This window comes from Dromiciops gliroides, chromosome 1, assembly GCF_019393635.1.
Source record: "Dromiciops gliroides isolate mDroGli1 chromosome 1, mDroGli1.pri, whole genome shotgun sequence".
Lineage (NCBI taxonomy): Eukaryota > Metazoa > Chordata > Mammalia > Microbiotheria > Microbiotheriidae > Dromiciops > Dromiciops gliroides.
In genome coordinates this window covers 287,919,148-287,935,938 of record NC_057861.1, presented here as the reverse complement: position 1 = coordinate 287,935,938, position 16,791 = coordinate 287,919,148, and the positions used below count along the sequence as shown (strand labels likewise).

At 35.9% G+C, this 16,791-nt stretch overlaps 1 protein-coding gene across 2 annotated transcripts in view; it reads right to left on the bottom strand.

The window, feature by feature from the left end:
• HNF4G (hepatocyte nuclear factor 4 gamma) overlaps positions 1–16,791 on the bottom strand; it is a 164,384-nt gene that overhangs the window by 127,941 nt on the left and 19,652 nt on the right. The gene's annotated exons all lie outside the window — the stretch shown is intronic.

Genomic DNA, 16,791 nt, shown 5'->3' with positions numbered 1-16,791 from the left:
ATACAAAAGTATATTTTCAGTAATCTCTGGTGAAAGAGTATAGTTTTTGGTGGTTGTGAAAATCTAACCACTCATTTCCCATTGACTCAATCTATAAACATTTGAGTTTTTAATTTCATGCTATTTTCTAAGAATATTAGCACCACAAAAGTTAAAGATTGACTATATTAAAAGAGGATTATTCAAATCAAATCATAGGGCAAGTTGTTATCCATGGTTCTGACTCAACCCTTGCAAATTAACATTTGGGAAACTCATTTTCCTACCTGTCAGCCATGATTTTCTCCCTTCATCCCTTGGCCAACATTGGCAGCATTCATGCTGAAATCTCCTATTTGTAAGGTACAGCATGGGATCCATTTATTGATGTTTATCAGACATAACTTCCTCCTCAGAAAGATTTCTGGAAGTCATTCAGCTCTCTGTGTGTTGGCTTAAAGCAAGCCATGATGAAATGACAGAAGTTAGGAACATAGGATTATAGTCTTAGAGCTGCATTGTACCATGGAGCCACACCTCTTCCTTTTATAGATCAGGAAATTGAGACCCAGAGGTAATTGAGAGACTAGATGAAGAACATGCATGCATACATACATACACGCAAACAATGCAGAAATGGGATTCAAATCCTGTCTTCTGACACCAACCCCAGTGCTTTACCAGTTAATCTTTTTAAAAATTCCATTCCCAGTATGTTTTGTGATTTGAACCTTCAGTCTCACTGTTAGTTCTATATGTCTTTCCCTTTGACAAAAGTGGCCTCCATTTTCCCATAATATCAATGCCCTCTCATCTGGGCATAGTGACTATTTCTTTGTGTAGCCTCATTCTTTGTGTGATATTGGTATATGCAGGGAATCATGACTTGTAGCTGAGGTAGATGACCAACAGCAGCAGGTTGGTTAAAACTGATTGGTGGATTTGTCATTTCGTGGATACCTGACAATGATACAATATTTTGATGCCCTATCTTTACACAGCAGTAGCTAGAGAAGAATGTGGGGGAACAGGGGAAGTCATCTACCACATAAGCCTACATGGAGTCAATATTTAGACTATTTATAATATGCCAACCCTAATAATTTCAGTGTTTCTGAAATTATTTTATCCTTATGATGACAAGAAACCAAAAGATTAGAATATTTTGTCATAATGACAAACAGAAATAATAACTTTGGAAGGAGTATAAAAGAGGTTCCAGAAGATCTTATAGTAACACCTTTTGGCTATAGATTTGACATTTGGAGTGAAGGGCAATAATTAGTCCAAATTCCGCCAAAGTCACAGAAAAATTAATTTTCCCCAGATGGTGAATGTTATAGTGACATTTAGGAGACAAGGAGAGATATTGTAAAGGCAGAAATAGCCTTTTTTCTTATATTTTATGAAATCATAGATAACATAACCAATATGAGTTGCCTTATACAAAAAATATTCTTTAGAGCTAAACTGAAGGGGAAATATTAGAGAAAACCAAAGGCATATGATATCTGCTAAAAGGAAACCAATGCTTAACTTTATTTTAAAATCATAACTTTCCTATTCTCTTTATAAGGAAGAAAGGATTAAGCCCTTCAATAAACACTTTCTACCAGCAGTCTTCCCCATGCAAAACAATTTTAATCCCACCTTCTATACTGTATAACTCTGACAAATAAGGTCAAGCACAGCACAGGAACCAGATAAAATGCAGTCATCTTCAAGTCTGCCCATTCCCTATGTAATGATTGGAATGATGCCACCTACTGGAGACTTGCTGTGGGAAAGCTCCACCATGAGGAAAATGCCTCAGAGGCATTGTGGCTTTTCCTTAGCATCACGAAATGACGTTTACTCATGGGTGCTGTCTATCAAGGCTACCAGCCAATCAACTTGAGGAGCCTCCTATTTTCTGGGAGGAGACAGGAAGGAGGAAAGGGAGCCTGCGAAGAGAGCTCTGGGGCTTTTGGGTTCCTGACTTGGTGGTGGTGGCGGCAGAGGACTTCACAGGAAATTTGACGAAAGATAGGAAGGAATGCCAGGCTGTTGGAATTCTGTTCTCAATCTTTTTCTTTCTATTTTCCAATAAACCCTTAAAAACCTAAACTCGTTTTATCAGTGACTTTAGTCAGTTTCCCCCAAAACTGGGGGAACAGATTAGAATCCACATTTAGAATCTTAAATTACATACCTATTTCAAAATGTTTAAGGTCCTCCCATTGACTCCCAATCCATACTGTCCCACATTAACATTTCATTTGGATCACTGGAGTAACTCTAATATTTCCTCCACTAAAACAAATTCCATGTATAATTCTCTTTTTCCCTGCCATTAATTTATATAATATATATCATTAACATAATATAATTACTATATAATTTGAAATGACAACATAATAGCTATTTCTTCAAAGTAGACAAGAGTCATTTTTGTTTCTCTTCTGAATATATGACGTCAGCCTACCTAAAATGTTTATATTTCCTTCATCCCTATTAGCAACCCCTGGCACAAAACCCTTCTTACTCCCACAATGTCCCATCACTCCTAATCAGTTCAATAATTCTGCCTCTTTATTCCCCGCATTCTAAACCCTACCAGACCCTTCCACTGAGCCCTATGGATACTTTATCCTGTGGTTTACAGACATCTTTCACAGTTTTCCAGAGAGCAGTTCCTTCATTTCTTCATCTTAACTGAACTTCAACTTTTAGCTGACAGCAACACTTTTTTCTACAATGCTATTTAATGGAAAACTTATACCTTCCATTCATTCTGTTTAAGAAAGGAGTCTGCTATTTTTCATCACGTCTGTACAAGTGTTTGGACACCAGCACTCAGAGAGCTATTAATGGAAAAAGTGGCATTTGAACTTGTCCTTGAAGAGCAATTCAAATTTCTGGAGAAAGAGAGACAGAGAGAGAGACAGAGTGTGAGTGAGGACAAGCACATGATAGGGACAGCAAGAAACAAAGACAGACAGACAAAGAGACAGAGACAGAGAGACACATACAAAGATAGAGAGACAGAGAAATGAGTGTTGAAGAGGAAGAGTCCTGGCCTAGGTGCTGAGATGTCTGGGTGACTACACTAATTTCTTAACTTTTCTGAGTCATAGCTTTCCCATCTGTAAAATATGGGACATTAATACTAATACTATTTCCCACGGCTATAGTGAAGAAAGGGCTTTGTGAACTCCAAAACACTACAGGAATATAATGCCATTGTCAACAATGTTATAAAAGCTCAGAGAAGCTCAATTTGGGAAAAAAAATAATTTTCTTCATGTTTAGTTTTTTGGTTTTTTAGGGTTTGGGGGGGGCAGGGCAATGGGGGTTGTGACTTGCCTAGGGTCACACAGCTAGTAAGTGTCAAGTGTCTGAGGTCAGATTTGAACATAGGTCCTCCTGAATCCAGGGCCAGTGCTTTATCCACTGGGCCACCTAGCTGCCCCCATGTTTAGTTTTAAAATGTCACCCAGGTCAAGATAAGATGTCTAATAGGTAGTTGTAAATGTGAGTCTGGAGCTCTGGAGAGAGGTATGAATTTTATGTGTACATGTGTACATTAAAATGTGCATGTATATATACACACATATAGATATACATGTGTTTGACTCTGTGTGTATTTATTTTTAGTACCTATCAATATCTTCAAGCATCAAATCCAATGTCCCTCTCCATCACTTTTAGCAGGTGACCTGGAAACCTGATTTACTAATAAGGTTGATATTACATCCTCTGACCTGCTTTATTTTCCCCAGTATGTACTTGTCTGACACTAACTACCACCCTTTTCTCTGTGAATCTGCCTTGTCTGATTTGCCTTTATTATTCATACTGCTCTGTTTCTTTCTATGATCCTTCCTCTTTGCAATTACTAATTTGTATCTAATTTCTAATAATTTAATTCTTATTTCTTTATATATCACTTTATAGGTCTTTGATTTATTCCCTCACTATTACACTGATTTAAACTGTAATCACTTCATATTTGAACTATTTCAATAATGTACATAATGTCCTGGTTTCTAGACCACCTCCTCTCAGCTCTGCTCAAAATCCAAATTTGAATACATCCAGAATAATGTATATTGCTATGAATGCCATTCCTCTACTTAAAAATAAAACGTAATGGCTCCCTAACACACTCTGAAAAATATCCAGAATCCTTTACTGTCATTCAGGACCTTCTGCAATCTGGACCCAGTCTAGTGTGATAAAATAATGGAATTTGGCAGACACCCAGGGGTCCCACCTGATTGATTTAGTATTGTTTGAGAAACCAACTAAGTACCTACTTGGGATGATTAGATATAGGCCACACATGGCCTGCCCTGAGAGACGTATACTGCTGATGTCAGCAGGGATATCACTCTCAGCCATCCAGCTTGAAGGACCTTCCTTTGGGGGGAGGGAGAGCAAAGGTAGAAAAGAGAACACTGAGGCTGGGAGCTCTCTTTCCTTTTGGTGAGCTTCTGAGAGAGGACTGGAGAGGGGCTGCACAGCTGACTCCCATAGAAACTACAGACCCCAGGTGGTGAGTTAATAGAAACAAGGCCAGCTCTTCGAATTAGCTGAGCTGGAAGCAAGTTTGGGGATTGAGTCAGTCTTTACTAGAGTCAGGGAGCTCATCCATTTTTTCTCTTCCCGTATTCCCTTGTCACTTGCTTTATTTCACCTTTGTTGTATATTTTATTCCCATTAATAAAACCTGATTTGTTTGTGGAAAAGAGGCTGTTAATCTCCTTTCTTATTAGCCTTGGAGAAATAACTAAAAAGGCAGTTTGGAAGAGGGGAAACTTTGTACCTAGAGGTCCCTCATTTTTTTCTGAACCCCAATATTATGGCAAGCCACCCAATTAATTCTCCACATATTAAATGTGGCCCCTACACTAGGTTTCCAAGATAGGACCCTAGACTATTCACTAATCCCTGAGCATATATTGTGCTTTCCTGCCTCAAACCTTTGTTGATGACATTCCCTTTACCTCAAAGCCTCTCTTCTCCCATTCATCTTCATCTATCAATCCTCTACATGTAACTTCAAAGAGTAATACAAATATCATATTTTCTACTACATGTTCCCTGATATATATGGCCAGAAGTGTTCACTTAATTATAGAATTTTCCAGTGTATCCCTTCCTTTTTAGAGAGTAGGAAACTGATATCTAGAACAGTTAAGTGATATTTTCTTTCACTACAGTATGTAGTTTATACTATGTATACGGTCTTTATGTACTGATTTGTATGGGAAAAAATCTTAGTTTATTTTCTAATCCTCTATACTAATCTATAAGATACCAGAGGACAGGGACTTTTGTCTTGTACTTCTTTGTATTCTCAACAAAACCCAATTGAGTGACGTTTTTATAGAGGCTGTTCAATAAATATTTGCTAACTGAATGATATTATAGAGCTTGTTTAAACAGTAAGTTCAACTTAGTCTATAGAAACTAACTGAAGGAGGGAGTTAGCTGGAAGTACATGATGGATACATCCCATGAGGATTATCTTTCAATTAGGAAAAAAAATGTAAATTAATCTTATAGCTCAGTTTCTTTTTGTATTTTTGACTGAGAATGGTCAGATCAAGCTAGAAAAGCCTTATGGGACAATTTGACAGTGCTTGGCACTTGGTAAATAATGGAAACTCATCTCCCTTGGTCAACTGCTGCCTCAGTTAGTTAATTATTATTGGGGGGGGGCAATGAGGGTTAAGTGATTTGCCCAGGGTCACACAGCTAGTAAGTGTCAAGTGTCTGAGGCCAGATTTGAACTCAGGTCCTCCTGAATCCAAGGCCAGTGCTTTATCCACTATGCCACCTAGTTGCCCCCCAAAGGGACAATTTGAGACCCAAAGCACAGTAGAGGAAACCATGTTGAAGGAGTTCAAAGGTTAAGTTCTCTTTGAAGGTACTTTTTATAGGTAATAAGATCCAGTAGCATTAGCAGGAAGCCAATGACTCCTCTCAGATATGACAAAAAGTTAATTAAGAGATTATGAAATTGCCTGAACCCCCTTGTTGGCTAATCTAGGTCAGTTGTAGCAAAGAAAGCTTAAGTGGCAAACTTTGATGCCCAACTACTCTGTTCTGGACTCTAAAGCTCTGAAACAGCAAATATGTCCTCTAAGGGCAATAGCATCAGTCCCAGGATGGAAGATCATATGATTTCAGGGGGCTGGAGGCCATAGAGGTCCAATCCCTTCACTTAACAAATGAGTAATCTGGGGCCAAAGAGGCTAAGTGACTTACTTTCCCAAGGTCAAAAAGCTAATAAGTACAAGAATTGGGATTAGAACCCAGGTTATCTGCTTCCATAATACCACAGCTAACTCTTCTGATCCTAAGAATAATTCAGGGAAGTAAAGGTTGTTTTTTACTTATTCCTAATGGAAAACCGAAGCTATGTTAAACAATTAGTAACGTGAAGTTTAGTTAGGAATTTGTATGCTTTAAATTTTGCTCTATATTGTACTTCATATTAACAAAGGTGAACAACATTCAAAATCTGTATTTATAATGTTCAAAGAAACATCAATTAGTTTCATTAGTTCATCCCTGGAAGTCTATGAAAAGGCTAGGCATTAATCTACTACATGGCTAAAGAAAGGTTCTACATTTCACTTGCTATTGGCTTAAAGTTAGGGCAGAAATAATCACAAAATCCTACAATGCTTTAGGACAGTTAATTTATTTCTATAGTAAGCCTTGCAACCCTTTTTACCCCAGTACTAAAAATTTCTATCAGCAAATAAATGATAGCTAAATAAATGAGAAAAGATTGAAGAGAGAAGTATAGATTGCCAAGCACAAAGAAAGCTAGGATGCCATCATGCAAAATATGGAAAATTGTCTTCAAAGTGTCAGAGACCTCCCTCGTCTAAAGATTTGAAAGCACAGAGTAAAGATAGTAGACTTCTGGTTTCTATTTTTTTGGGAGGGAGGGGTTGTTATTTCAACTTTATAAGTAGCTCATTGTATGAAAACTCCTTCCACCAATGTAGAACAGCTAGATATCTATAAATTTGTAATCTTTCAGATTGGCCTAAAGAACTGAGATGAAATGACTTGCCCAGAGTTACAGAAGCATTAGGTATGTAGGACATGAACTCAGTTCTTTCTGAGATGTAAGTCAGCTCTCTACTATGATACCATGCTTTCTCTTTGCATCTGGCAAAATGAAAATGCAAATAAATTATTAAGCACGTTGTATAGATAATTTCGGCCAAGGACAAACAAAAATTTTCATGGGAGATCCATTATTTGTTGCCTCAAAAATTATTAAGTACTTATTATATGTCAAATATTGTGCTTTGGGATAAAAGGAAAGAGAAAAAAGTCTGCTCTCAAAAAGCAAATATACATTCAAAAGAAGTGAATATTCTAAATAATTAGATACATAACTTTAACTACTTTGTAGAAATTTTGCAATCTGAAAAAGAAGCCATTAGCAGTTAGAGAAACAAAACGTCTCCAAAAGGTGGGATTTGACCTGAGAAAACTAAGAGACATGAATGAGGGGCTATTCAAGTTGTAGAAGACTGTTGCCAAAGAATAAGACTGAGATGAATTACTGAGTTCCAGAAACTGAAAATAGGCCAGTGTAGCTGGATAATAGACTTTATGGAGAAGAGTTAGGTGTAAAAAGACTGGGAAGACAAGAGGGGCCAGATTGTGAAGTGTTTTTTTTTTTTAATTTTCAATTCAAAATGCTCTCCTTCCCTACACTTCTTTGCTGCCCATGGAGAGAGCAAGAAATATAATACCCATTATACCTATGAAGTCATGAAAAACATTTCCACATGAGCCAGGAAGAAGAAGAAGAAGGAGAAGGAAAAAGGAAGAAGGAAGAAAGAAGAACAATGAACAATGTTTTTATCTCCACTCAGAATTCCTTGCTTCTCTATCTGGAGGTCAAATGCATAATTCCTTTGGAGTTACATTAGAGCGTTGTGTTAGTATAATACAACAATATAATATCTTAGTATATAATGATCCTTTCTCTTTTTTCTTTGATCTCTTTGGGGTTTGAACCTAAGAGCAGTATTGCTGGATCACAGGGTATGCAGTTATATATTCTTTGAGCACAGTTCCAAATGTTCTCCAGATTGGTTTGACCAGTTCAGAGTTCTACCAATAGTCCATTAATATACTTATTTTCTCACATTCCCTCCAACATTCATCATTTACTTTTCTTTTCCAATCTTATGTGTATGAGGTAGTACTTCATTATTTTGTTTAAATCTGCATTCTATAAATAGTGACTAAAATTTTTAAAGTGTAACTATTGTCTGTTCAGATCCTTTGACAATTTATTAGTTGGGGAATGGTTCTTATTCTTATAAATTTAGTTCAGTTCTCTATATATTTGAGAAATGAAGCATGTATCAGAAAAACCTGCTATGATTTTTCCCAGTTCCCTGCTTTCCTTGTGATTTTGGCTTCATTGGATTTGTTTGTGCAAAAAATGTTTTAATTTCATGTAATCAAAATTGTCCATTTTACCTTCCATGATCCTCTCTATCTCATTTGGTCACAAATTATTCTTCTATCTATAGATATGACAGGCAATTTTTCCATGCTCTCCCAATTTGCTTATGATATCACATTTTATGTCTAAATCATATCTGCTTTTGAGCTTATTTTTGCATATGGTGGAAGACATTGCTCTATATGTAGTTTCCACCAGACTACTTTCCCATTTTCTCAGCCGTTTTTGTCAAATAGTGAGTTCTTGCCCCAGTAGCTAGGATTTTGGGGCAAATCAAACACAAAGTTACTTTGCTAATTTACTTCTGTATGTAATATAGCTAATCTATTGCATTAATAAACTACTATTTTTGATCTAGTATTAGACTGCTTTTATGATTACCATTTTTTAGCATATTTTGAGACTTGGTATGATAGACCCTCTTCATTCATTTTTAAGTTGCATGCCCAATTCACTGATCATTTCTCTTTTACTGATGTAAGATTTAAAGAAATAAAATTTCCCCTTTGTTGTGTTGTCTCAAGTGTCAATAATTTTAATGAAAATATTTATTATTTCTATTATTTGGTCTTTGACCAACGTATTCTTTAGGATTAGATTATTTCATTTCCAATTAATTTTCAATCAACACTTCAAAAGCCCTTTATTGAATATAACTTTTATTGCATAATGGTCTGAAAATGGCACATTTAATATTTATGCTTTTCTGTATTTGTTTACGAGGTATTTATGCCCTAAAAATCATTTTTGTGAAGGTAGTATGCACAACTGAAAACATTACAGATTCCTTTTGATTCCCATTCAATATCCTTCCATCATATCTAACTTTTCTAAAATTCTATTTATCTATTTAACTTCTTTTTGTGTATTTATTTTATAATTAGATTTATTTAGGTCTGAATAGGTAAATTGAGTTTCCCCACTAGTATAGATTTACTTTCCATTTCTGCCTTTAATTCATTAACTTTTCCTTCACAAATTTGGATGCTCATACATCTGGTTCATATATGTGCAGTATTGATATTTATTCATTATATAATGGTAACTTTTAGCAAAATATAGGTTCCCAAAATATATCTTTCAATCGATTCTACTATTGTTTTTGCTTTGTCTGAGATCATGATTCCAACCTCTTTTTTATTTCACTTAAAGTATAACTGATTCTCCTCCAGTCCCTTTCTATTTCAAACATATATTATATTAACAATGTATTTGCGGATTCTGGTTTCTAATCAATTCTCCTATCCTCTTCCATTTTATTGGTGAGCTCATCCCATTCACATTTACAGTTATGACTGCATACTGTTTATTTCCCTCCATCATATTCTTTTATTTATCCTTCTCTTTTGTCAAAAGACTGTTTTGCTTTTGTCCACTGGTTCCCCCAATATATCCTTCCTCTTATCAACTTCCCTCTTTCTTTTAGTCTCTTCCCCTACTTCTTTGTTGGGTAATATAAATTTCTACTTATATAATCTTCCCTCCTCGAAACAAGTCAAATGAAAGTGAGGTTCAAAAAATCCCCAGTTCCCTTATTTTCCCCTCTACTGCAAAAACCCTTCCTTGCATGCCTTTTTATGTAAGATAATTTCCCCCATACTTGCTCTCCTTTCCCCCTTCTCCCAGTGCATACCTCTTTCTTTACCATTTATTCTTCTGAAATCATTCAGTACAATAGATTCATTCCTATGCCCTCCATCTACGTAGACTCCTTCTAAGTGTCCTAATGATGATAATGTACTTGTGTCATCTTCTCATATGGGAATGTTAACAGTTTAATCTTTTTAAATAATTATGATTTTTCTTTCACATTTGCCTTTTTGTGATTCTCTTGACATAAAATTTTCCATACAACTCTGGTCTTCTAATTAGGGATGCTTGAAAATCTTCTATTTTATAAAATATCTAATTTTTCTTTTTGTAAATTTATGCTATTTTGCTGGATAGTTTAATCTTGGTTGTAATCCTAGATTATTTGCCTTCCAGAAAATCAGGCCTCAAACCTCCTGCTCATATAATGTGGTAGATGCTCAATAATGCATGTTCTTGTCTGTGACTCCATGGTATTTGAATTTTATTTCTTTCAGGCTGCTTGCCATATTTTCTCCTTGATCTGGGGGCTCTAAATCTTACCTGTAACATTACTGGGAATTTCCAATTGCAGATTTCTTTCAAGAAGTGTAAGGTGGATTCTTTCAATTTTGACTTTGAACTCTAGTTCTAAGATATATAGGTAGTTTTTCTTTTATAATTTCTCCAAGTATGATGTCTAGCCTCTTTTTCACCATGGGTTTTACATAGTCCAATAATTCCCAAATTACCTCTCCTTATTCTATTTACAGGTCAGTCGATTTTCTGGTGAGACATTTCATAGTTTCTTCTACTTATTCAGTCTTTTGACTTTATTATTTCTTAATGTCTGACAGTCATTAGCATCCACTTAATTCTAATTTTTAAGGAGTTATTTTATACAGTGAGGTGTTATACTACTTTTATCATTTGGCTAACTCTAAATTTTTTTTTTTAGTAAGGCAATTGGGGTTAAGTGACTTGCCCAGGGTCACACAGCTAGTAAGTGTTAAGTGTCTGAGGCCAGACTTGAACTCAGGTACTCCTGACTCCAGGGCCGGTGCTCTATCCACTGTGCCACCTAGCTGCCCCCTAACTCTAATTTTTAAGAATTTTCTTCAGTAGTTTTTGTGCTACCGTTACAAAACTGTTAATTTAGTTTCATAATTTTCTTTCATAGGTCCCATTTATTTTCCCTATTTTTCCTCTACCATTCTTGATGATTAAAAAAATTTTGTCCTTTTTATCAATTTCTTTAGCTTTTCTAGAAATTCTTGTTTGGCCTGTATCTAATCTGTATTTATTCTGAGTCTTTGCTTGTAGAAGTTTTCCAAGAACTTTCTTCTGAGTTTGCGACTTGAACTTCCCTGTCATCACAGTAGTTTTTATGGTCAGGTTCTTTTGTTATTGTTTGCTCAAGTCTACCTCATCACTTTGGACTTTATGTTAGAAGTGGTCTTTTCTCACCTCTGAGGAGGATGACTGGCCTGAACTTCCATCTATTATGTTTGACTGATTTCACAGTTTGATATGTAAGCCTATACATTTTTGGCACCTGCAAAGTGTTGTGATCCACTGCCCTCCTGGTCTGTGCTCTTTACATGTAAGGCCCAATCTCTTTTATGACCATGGATCACTCCTTTCCATCCTGAGACTGCAACTTGGAACTTGAAAATGGGCAACAGAGGTTCCAAATGGCATGTGACCTGTGCCCATTTCTAGAACAGGGGTCCTTGGGATATCTTTCTTACCAGTTTTTTAGTCTCCTTACAATTCCTGGGTGCTGTTGCCATTGCTTTAACTTCCCAGTGCTGCTGTATGCCATAATCACCAACTGATGCTACTTCAACCAGGCCATGTTCTTGGCCAACCTCTTTCCATGTCTATAGCTTTCTCTTTCTGTCTTCCTGAGATGCCTCTGGCTAGAAAAATGACTCACTGTGACTTTTTTTTTTTTTGGCTTTCCCTCTTAAGGTTACATTTAAGGTTTTCTGTGGTCATTTTGTAGGAGAGGTTTGTAGGGAGTTTGAGCAATTGTGACCTATTACTTGGCTATCTTGATTCAGACCTCTTGTAAAGAACTTTAAATACCAAATAGTGGCATGTGTATTTAATCCTGGAGGTAATCTAGAGTTTCAGGTGTTCACTTAAAAGAGAGGTGAGATGGTAAGACCAACTCCTTAGAAAAGCATCCTTGAAGATGAGTGGGAGATAGACTGGAGGCCAGGAGCCCAGTTATTCTAGTACTCCAGGGAAAAAAAAAAAAAGCTTTGAGGGCCTAAATTAGGGATGTGGCTTTATGAGTGGTGAAAAGGGAGTATTCTAAAGAGATGTTTTAAAGTTTAAAATGACAAGATTTTACAACATAGTGCATATGTAAGGTGAGTGAGAATGAGAAGTTGAGGATTACACTACAGTTGGGATAAATCATGATGTTGTGGGCCTGGGTAACTGGGAGTATGGTGATGCTTTGGATGTTAACAGGGAAGTTAAGAATAGGGAAGTATATGTGGAAAAGATAATTAACTTCTGTTTTGTACATGTTGAGTTTGAGATGCCCCTCTATGGGCCATCTACTTTGAGATGTTCAAGAGGCAGATAAAGATGCATAATAATTCAGCAGATAAAGGCTAGATATATAGGTTTGGGTATCAGTCACAGCAACATGACAGTTGAATCCATCAGAACTAACGAGTTTACCAAGCAAAATAGTATACAACAAAAAGAGAAGGCATGCAGAGAGTTCCTAGGGGGACATGCACTGTTAGTCAACATGGCAAGCATGAAGAATGAGAAAAGAAGACTGATAAAAAACATTCAGCCAGATTGCAGGAAACACAGAAGAGAATAAAGTCATAAAAACCTAGAGAAGATAGCCAGTAGGAGGTGATTAACCATGTCAGATGCTTCAGAGAGTTTAAGGAAGATGAAATTTGAGAAAATCTTATATTTGGGAATCAAGAAAATTTGGGGGAGAATAATTTCAGTTGAATAAAAAAGCTGGTATCCTGATTACAGAAGTTTTAGTCAAGAGAGTTAGAAGAAAAATGAAGGCACTGATTGTGATATGTCTTTCTGAGGGAAGAATTTTTTTTGTTTATCTGTTTGTTTGTTTTGCCTGAACTATCTCTTTTTACATATCCAGGGTCTTGCATGGTGTCTGACCCATAGAAGGCATATTACTAGGAAATCACTTACATGTAAAGTAACCCAGAGATGTTGTAGGGAGATGGATGAGAGGAAGTCAAACTTGTGATTCTAAATTCAAAATTGTTCATCCAAGACTCTCCACATTAGGAATTCTATTGCCTTCACACACAAAGGAAAAGACAACTAGATAAGGTATCTTGGTTTATACAGTTGGGTACTACAGCTATTAACAAGAATAGATAGGGGCAGCTAGGTGGTGCAGTGGATAGAGCACTGGCCCTGGAGTCAGGAGGACCTGAGTTCAAATCCGGCCTCAGACACTTGACACTTTCTAGCTATGTGACCCTGGGCAAGTCACTTAACCCCGTTGCCCCATGTGGGGGGGAACCCTGATTATTTTGAACTTTTATCATGAGACTGCTTTTTTTTGGACTGATTTTAAAAAGAATATAAAGCATAGTACTTTAACTGCAGTCCCTGTTGGGATTCTACTTGAAAAACTCTAAACAAATATGATTAATGTAAAACTTCCTAGTATAGACATTGCACTTTGTACCTTAATATCTATATATATTTTGGTTCAACAGGAGAAATAGGGAAGAAGGGACAAGGTCATGGGCAAAAAGTCATCTTTAGATATCACCTGCTTGACACTGAGTACTAACTTCCTACCACAATATAGACTGCATTCAGCTAAACATCTCTTTTCCCTATAATCTAAGAGGAATAATGTTCAGATATCCCTAAAGTATTAAATGTATTTCTGAGTCAATTGGGATTTACTCAAGCTCAGCCATGCAACTACTAAGGTAATACAAGAAGCCACATGAAGGGCCCTGAAACAACAGAGAGTACTATAATAGAGCAGAAATGTAAAGTATTTGTACAAAATGACAGCATGGTTTATGCTTTCGAAGTACCAGATGAATTTTCACTGTTTTCTAATTCCTCATGGTTTTTTATCCTCTACTGCTTGTTCAAAAACAATGCCTTTTATTCAACACCAAAGCTATGGAAAGACCAATACAGTACATGCATCTATCACAGCCAAGCTGGAATACTTAAGTGAACTTACATAATCAATTCTAGGTGATTATCGTCATTGCAGATGATCTGTGGCAACCAGTTCCTCCTCAAGTAAGATTCTGTACCTTAAATAATATCATACAATTAGAAGGTAAAGAAGAGTCAAGGATAAAGAGGCAGGAAAGAAGAGGGAGAAGAAGAGAGAATTGTGCACACATACACACACAGTAAAAATTAGCATCTTTTTATGTCTAGACACAGGCATGTCTCTCTGCTCATAGCTTAAAAGATCTGGGACTAAAATTATAGAGTTATGTAATACTGCTAAAATCCATTAAGGCTATTCATTTTGTCTAATTAAATTAAAGGTAATGCTCAAAAATTAAGAAAAAGTTCTCCCATATTTTTCTATAATTGCAAGTTAACAAAGTAAAATTCCTAGTGATTAATGACCCCTACTTGCTATTACCCCCATTTGTGCCTTTTGAAATAGCACCTATCCTCAAACCGAAGGTCAAATGCAACCCATTTCATGAAGCCATCAATGAAACTCCTGATGTCCATCCTCCTAATTATTCCATCTCATGACATTTAGAGGTGGCTAGGTGGCCCACTGTATAAAGTACTGAATCTCGAGTCAGGGATATCTGACAAGTTTAAATACAGCCTATAATACTTACTATTTGTAGGATGCTATTCAAGCCAAGGCAGCTAAGTGGCACAGTGGATAGAGTTCTGGGCCTGCAGTCAAGAAGGCTCATCTCTGAGTTCAAATCTGGCCTCAGACAATTACTAGCTGTGTGACCCTGTGCAAGTTACTTAGCCCTGTTTGCCTTAACTTCCTCATCTATAAAATTAGGTGGAGAAGTAAATGGTAAACCAAATATCTCTGCCAAGAAAACTCCAAATGGGATCATTAAGAGTCAGACATGACTAAAAAAAAAACTGAACAAAATGCTAGTTATTATTGTTATTAGCACTTTCTGAGATTTGTTAGAATTATTTGGGTACTTATCAATTTTTTAATATTATAAGGTCCTTCAGGGCAGGAACTATGTCTCTTACTCCTCTATCAAAATAGCTTGTATAGTAAGCACTCAAGAAACATGTGTGGAATAGATGTTATTTTTAGTTAGTTAGTACGTACATTGTTTTGCTCATTTTACCATACCTGAAATAATCTGACATTTTTTTTCAAATTTTGTTGACACTTCAATTGGTTTTGAATGTTCCAAAATAGTTGTATTGCCTGATCTCACACATACTGACAGGAAGACTCATTTGGGGCTTAAAAGTATGGCTCTGATTAGAGAGCTGTTATAATTAGCTTCTCTAAAGAAAGTTTTTCACTTCAGGGAAATACTAGAAGAAAGAAAATATTTAATGGCTAAGTTTACCTTTGCATGCTCTCATGCTCTAATAGAATAAAATATTATCACAACAAAATACAAAACACTCAGATAAAACTATATTCTACATATTTACTATTTATGTCTTGATACGAGCTACTTCCAAGATTTTTTCCTGCGTTTATATTAATATATACTTTTGACACTAAAATGTTCTCAAATGATGAAAATTCAATGGGCTTATCTTTACTGGGTGAGTTTACAACCTTTTTTAAATGAGGAAAAAGAGTATTTTCATTATAAACCATACCTATCCTTCTCTTTGCATATTAATTACATATTAATCACACTGCTGAGAGACAAAGGTTATATTATGTAGAAAACAAATTTTTTAATTACCTTTCAAATTTTGTCAGTCTACACTAAAGAATTTTACATATTATAATGTTATTATAACAGTTCATTTGTCATATTTTCTCTGACAAATTATCTATATAGATTCGATATATCTATAGATGTCTCTCTACACACATATGTAAATGTACATACACATCTTGAGTTACTAAACATATCTACATAGGCTGCACATTCCTAAACACATCGATATATTCATATTTCTATCTATATCTCTATAGCTATAACTATATCTCTAATTATCTATATATCTAGTATCATGATGTAGTAGACAGAGAGCAACCTTTAAAGCCAAAGACAATTGGGTTCAAGTCCTATCTTTGACATATTGACATTTGGCTTGTCTGACACTGAGCAATTCACCTAACCTCTCAGTACTCTATCCCAGGTTACAGTCTAAGACTATATGTTGCAGAAAAGGTGCCAATCTGAATTGGTAGGAGGAGTTTATACATCTCGGGTCCCCTCTAACAATTAAATCATAGTGTGACCTAGATACATATATGCCCTAGAGTACTAGAGTATTGAAAGGTCAAGTCATTTGCTCAGTGTCATACAGTCAGTTTATGTCTGAAGTACAACTTGAACCCAGGGCTTCCTGGCTTTAAGGCCAGCTCTCTATCCATTATGCCTTGATAATAGATATACACATATGTGTTCACATATATAAGGTATATATTACATAAGCATATACACTTGAATCTCATTATTCACAGATTTTATGTTTACAAATTTGCCTACTAGCTAAAATTTACTTTTTACCCCCAAATCAATACTCACTATGTTTTCATGGATAAGCAGAGAGTAAGA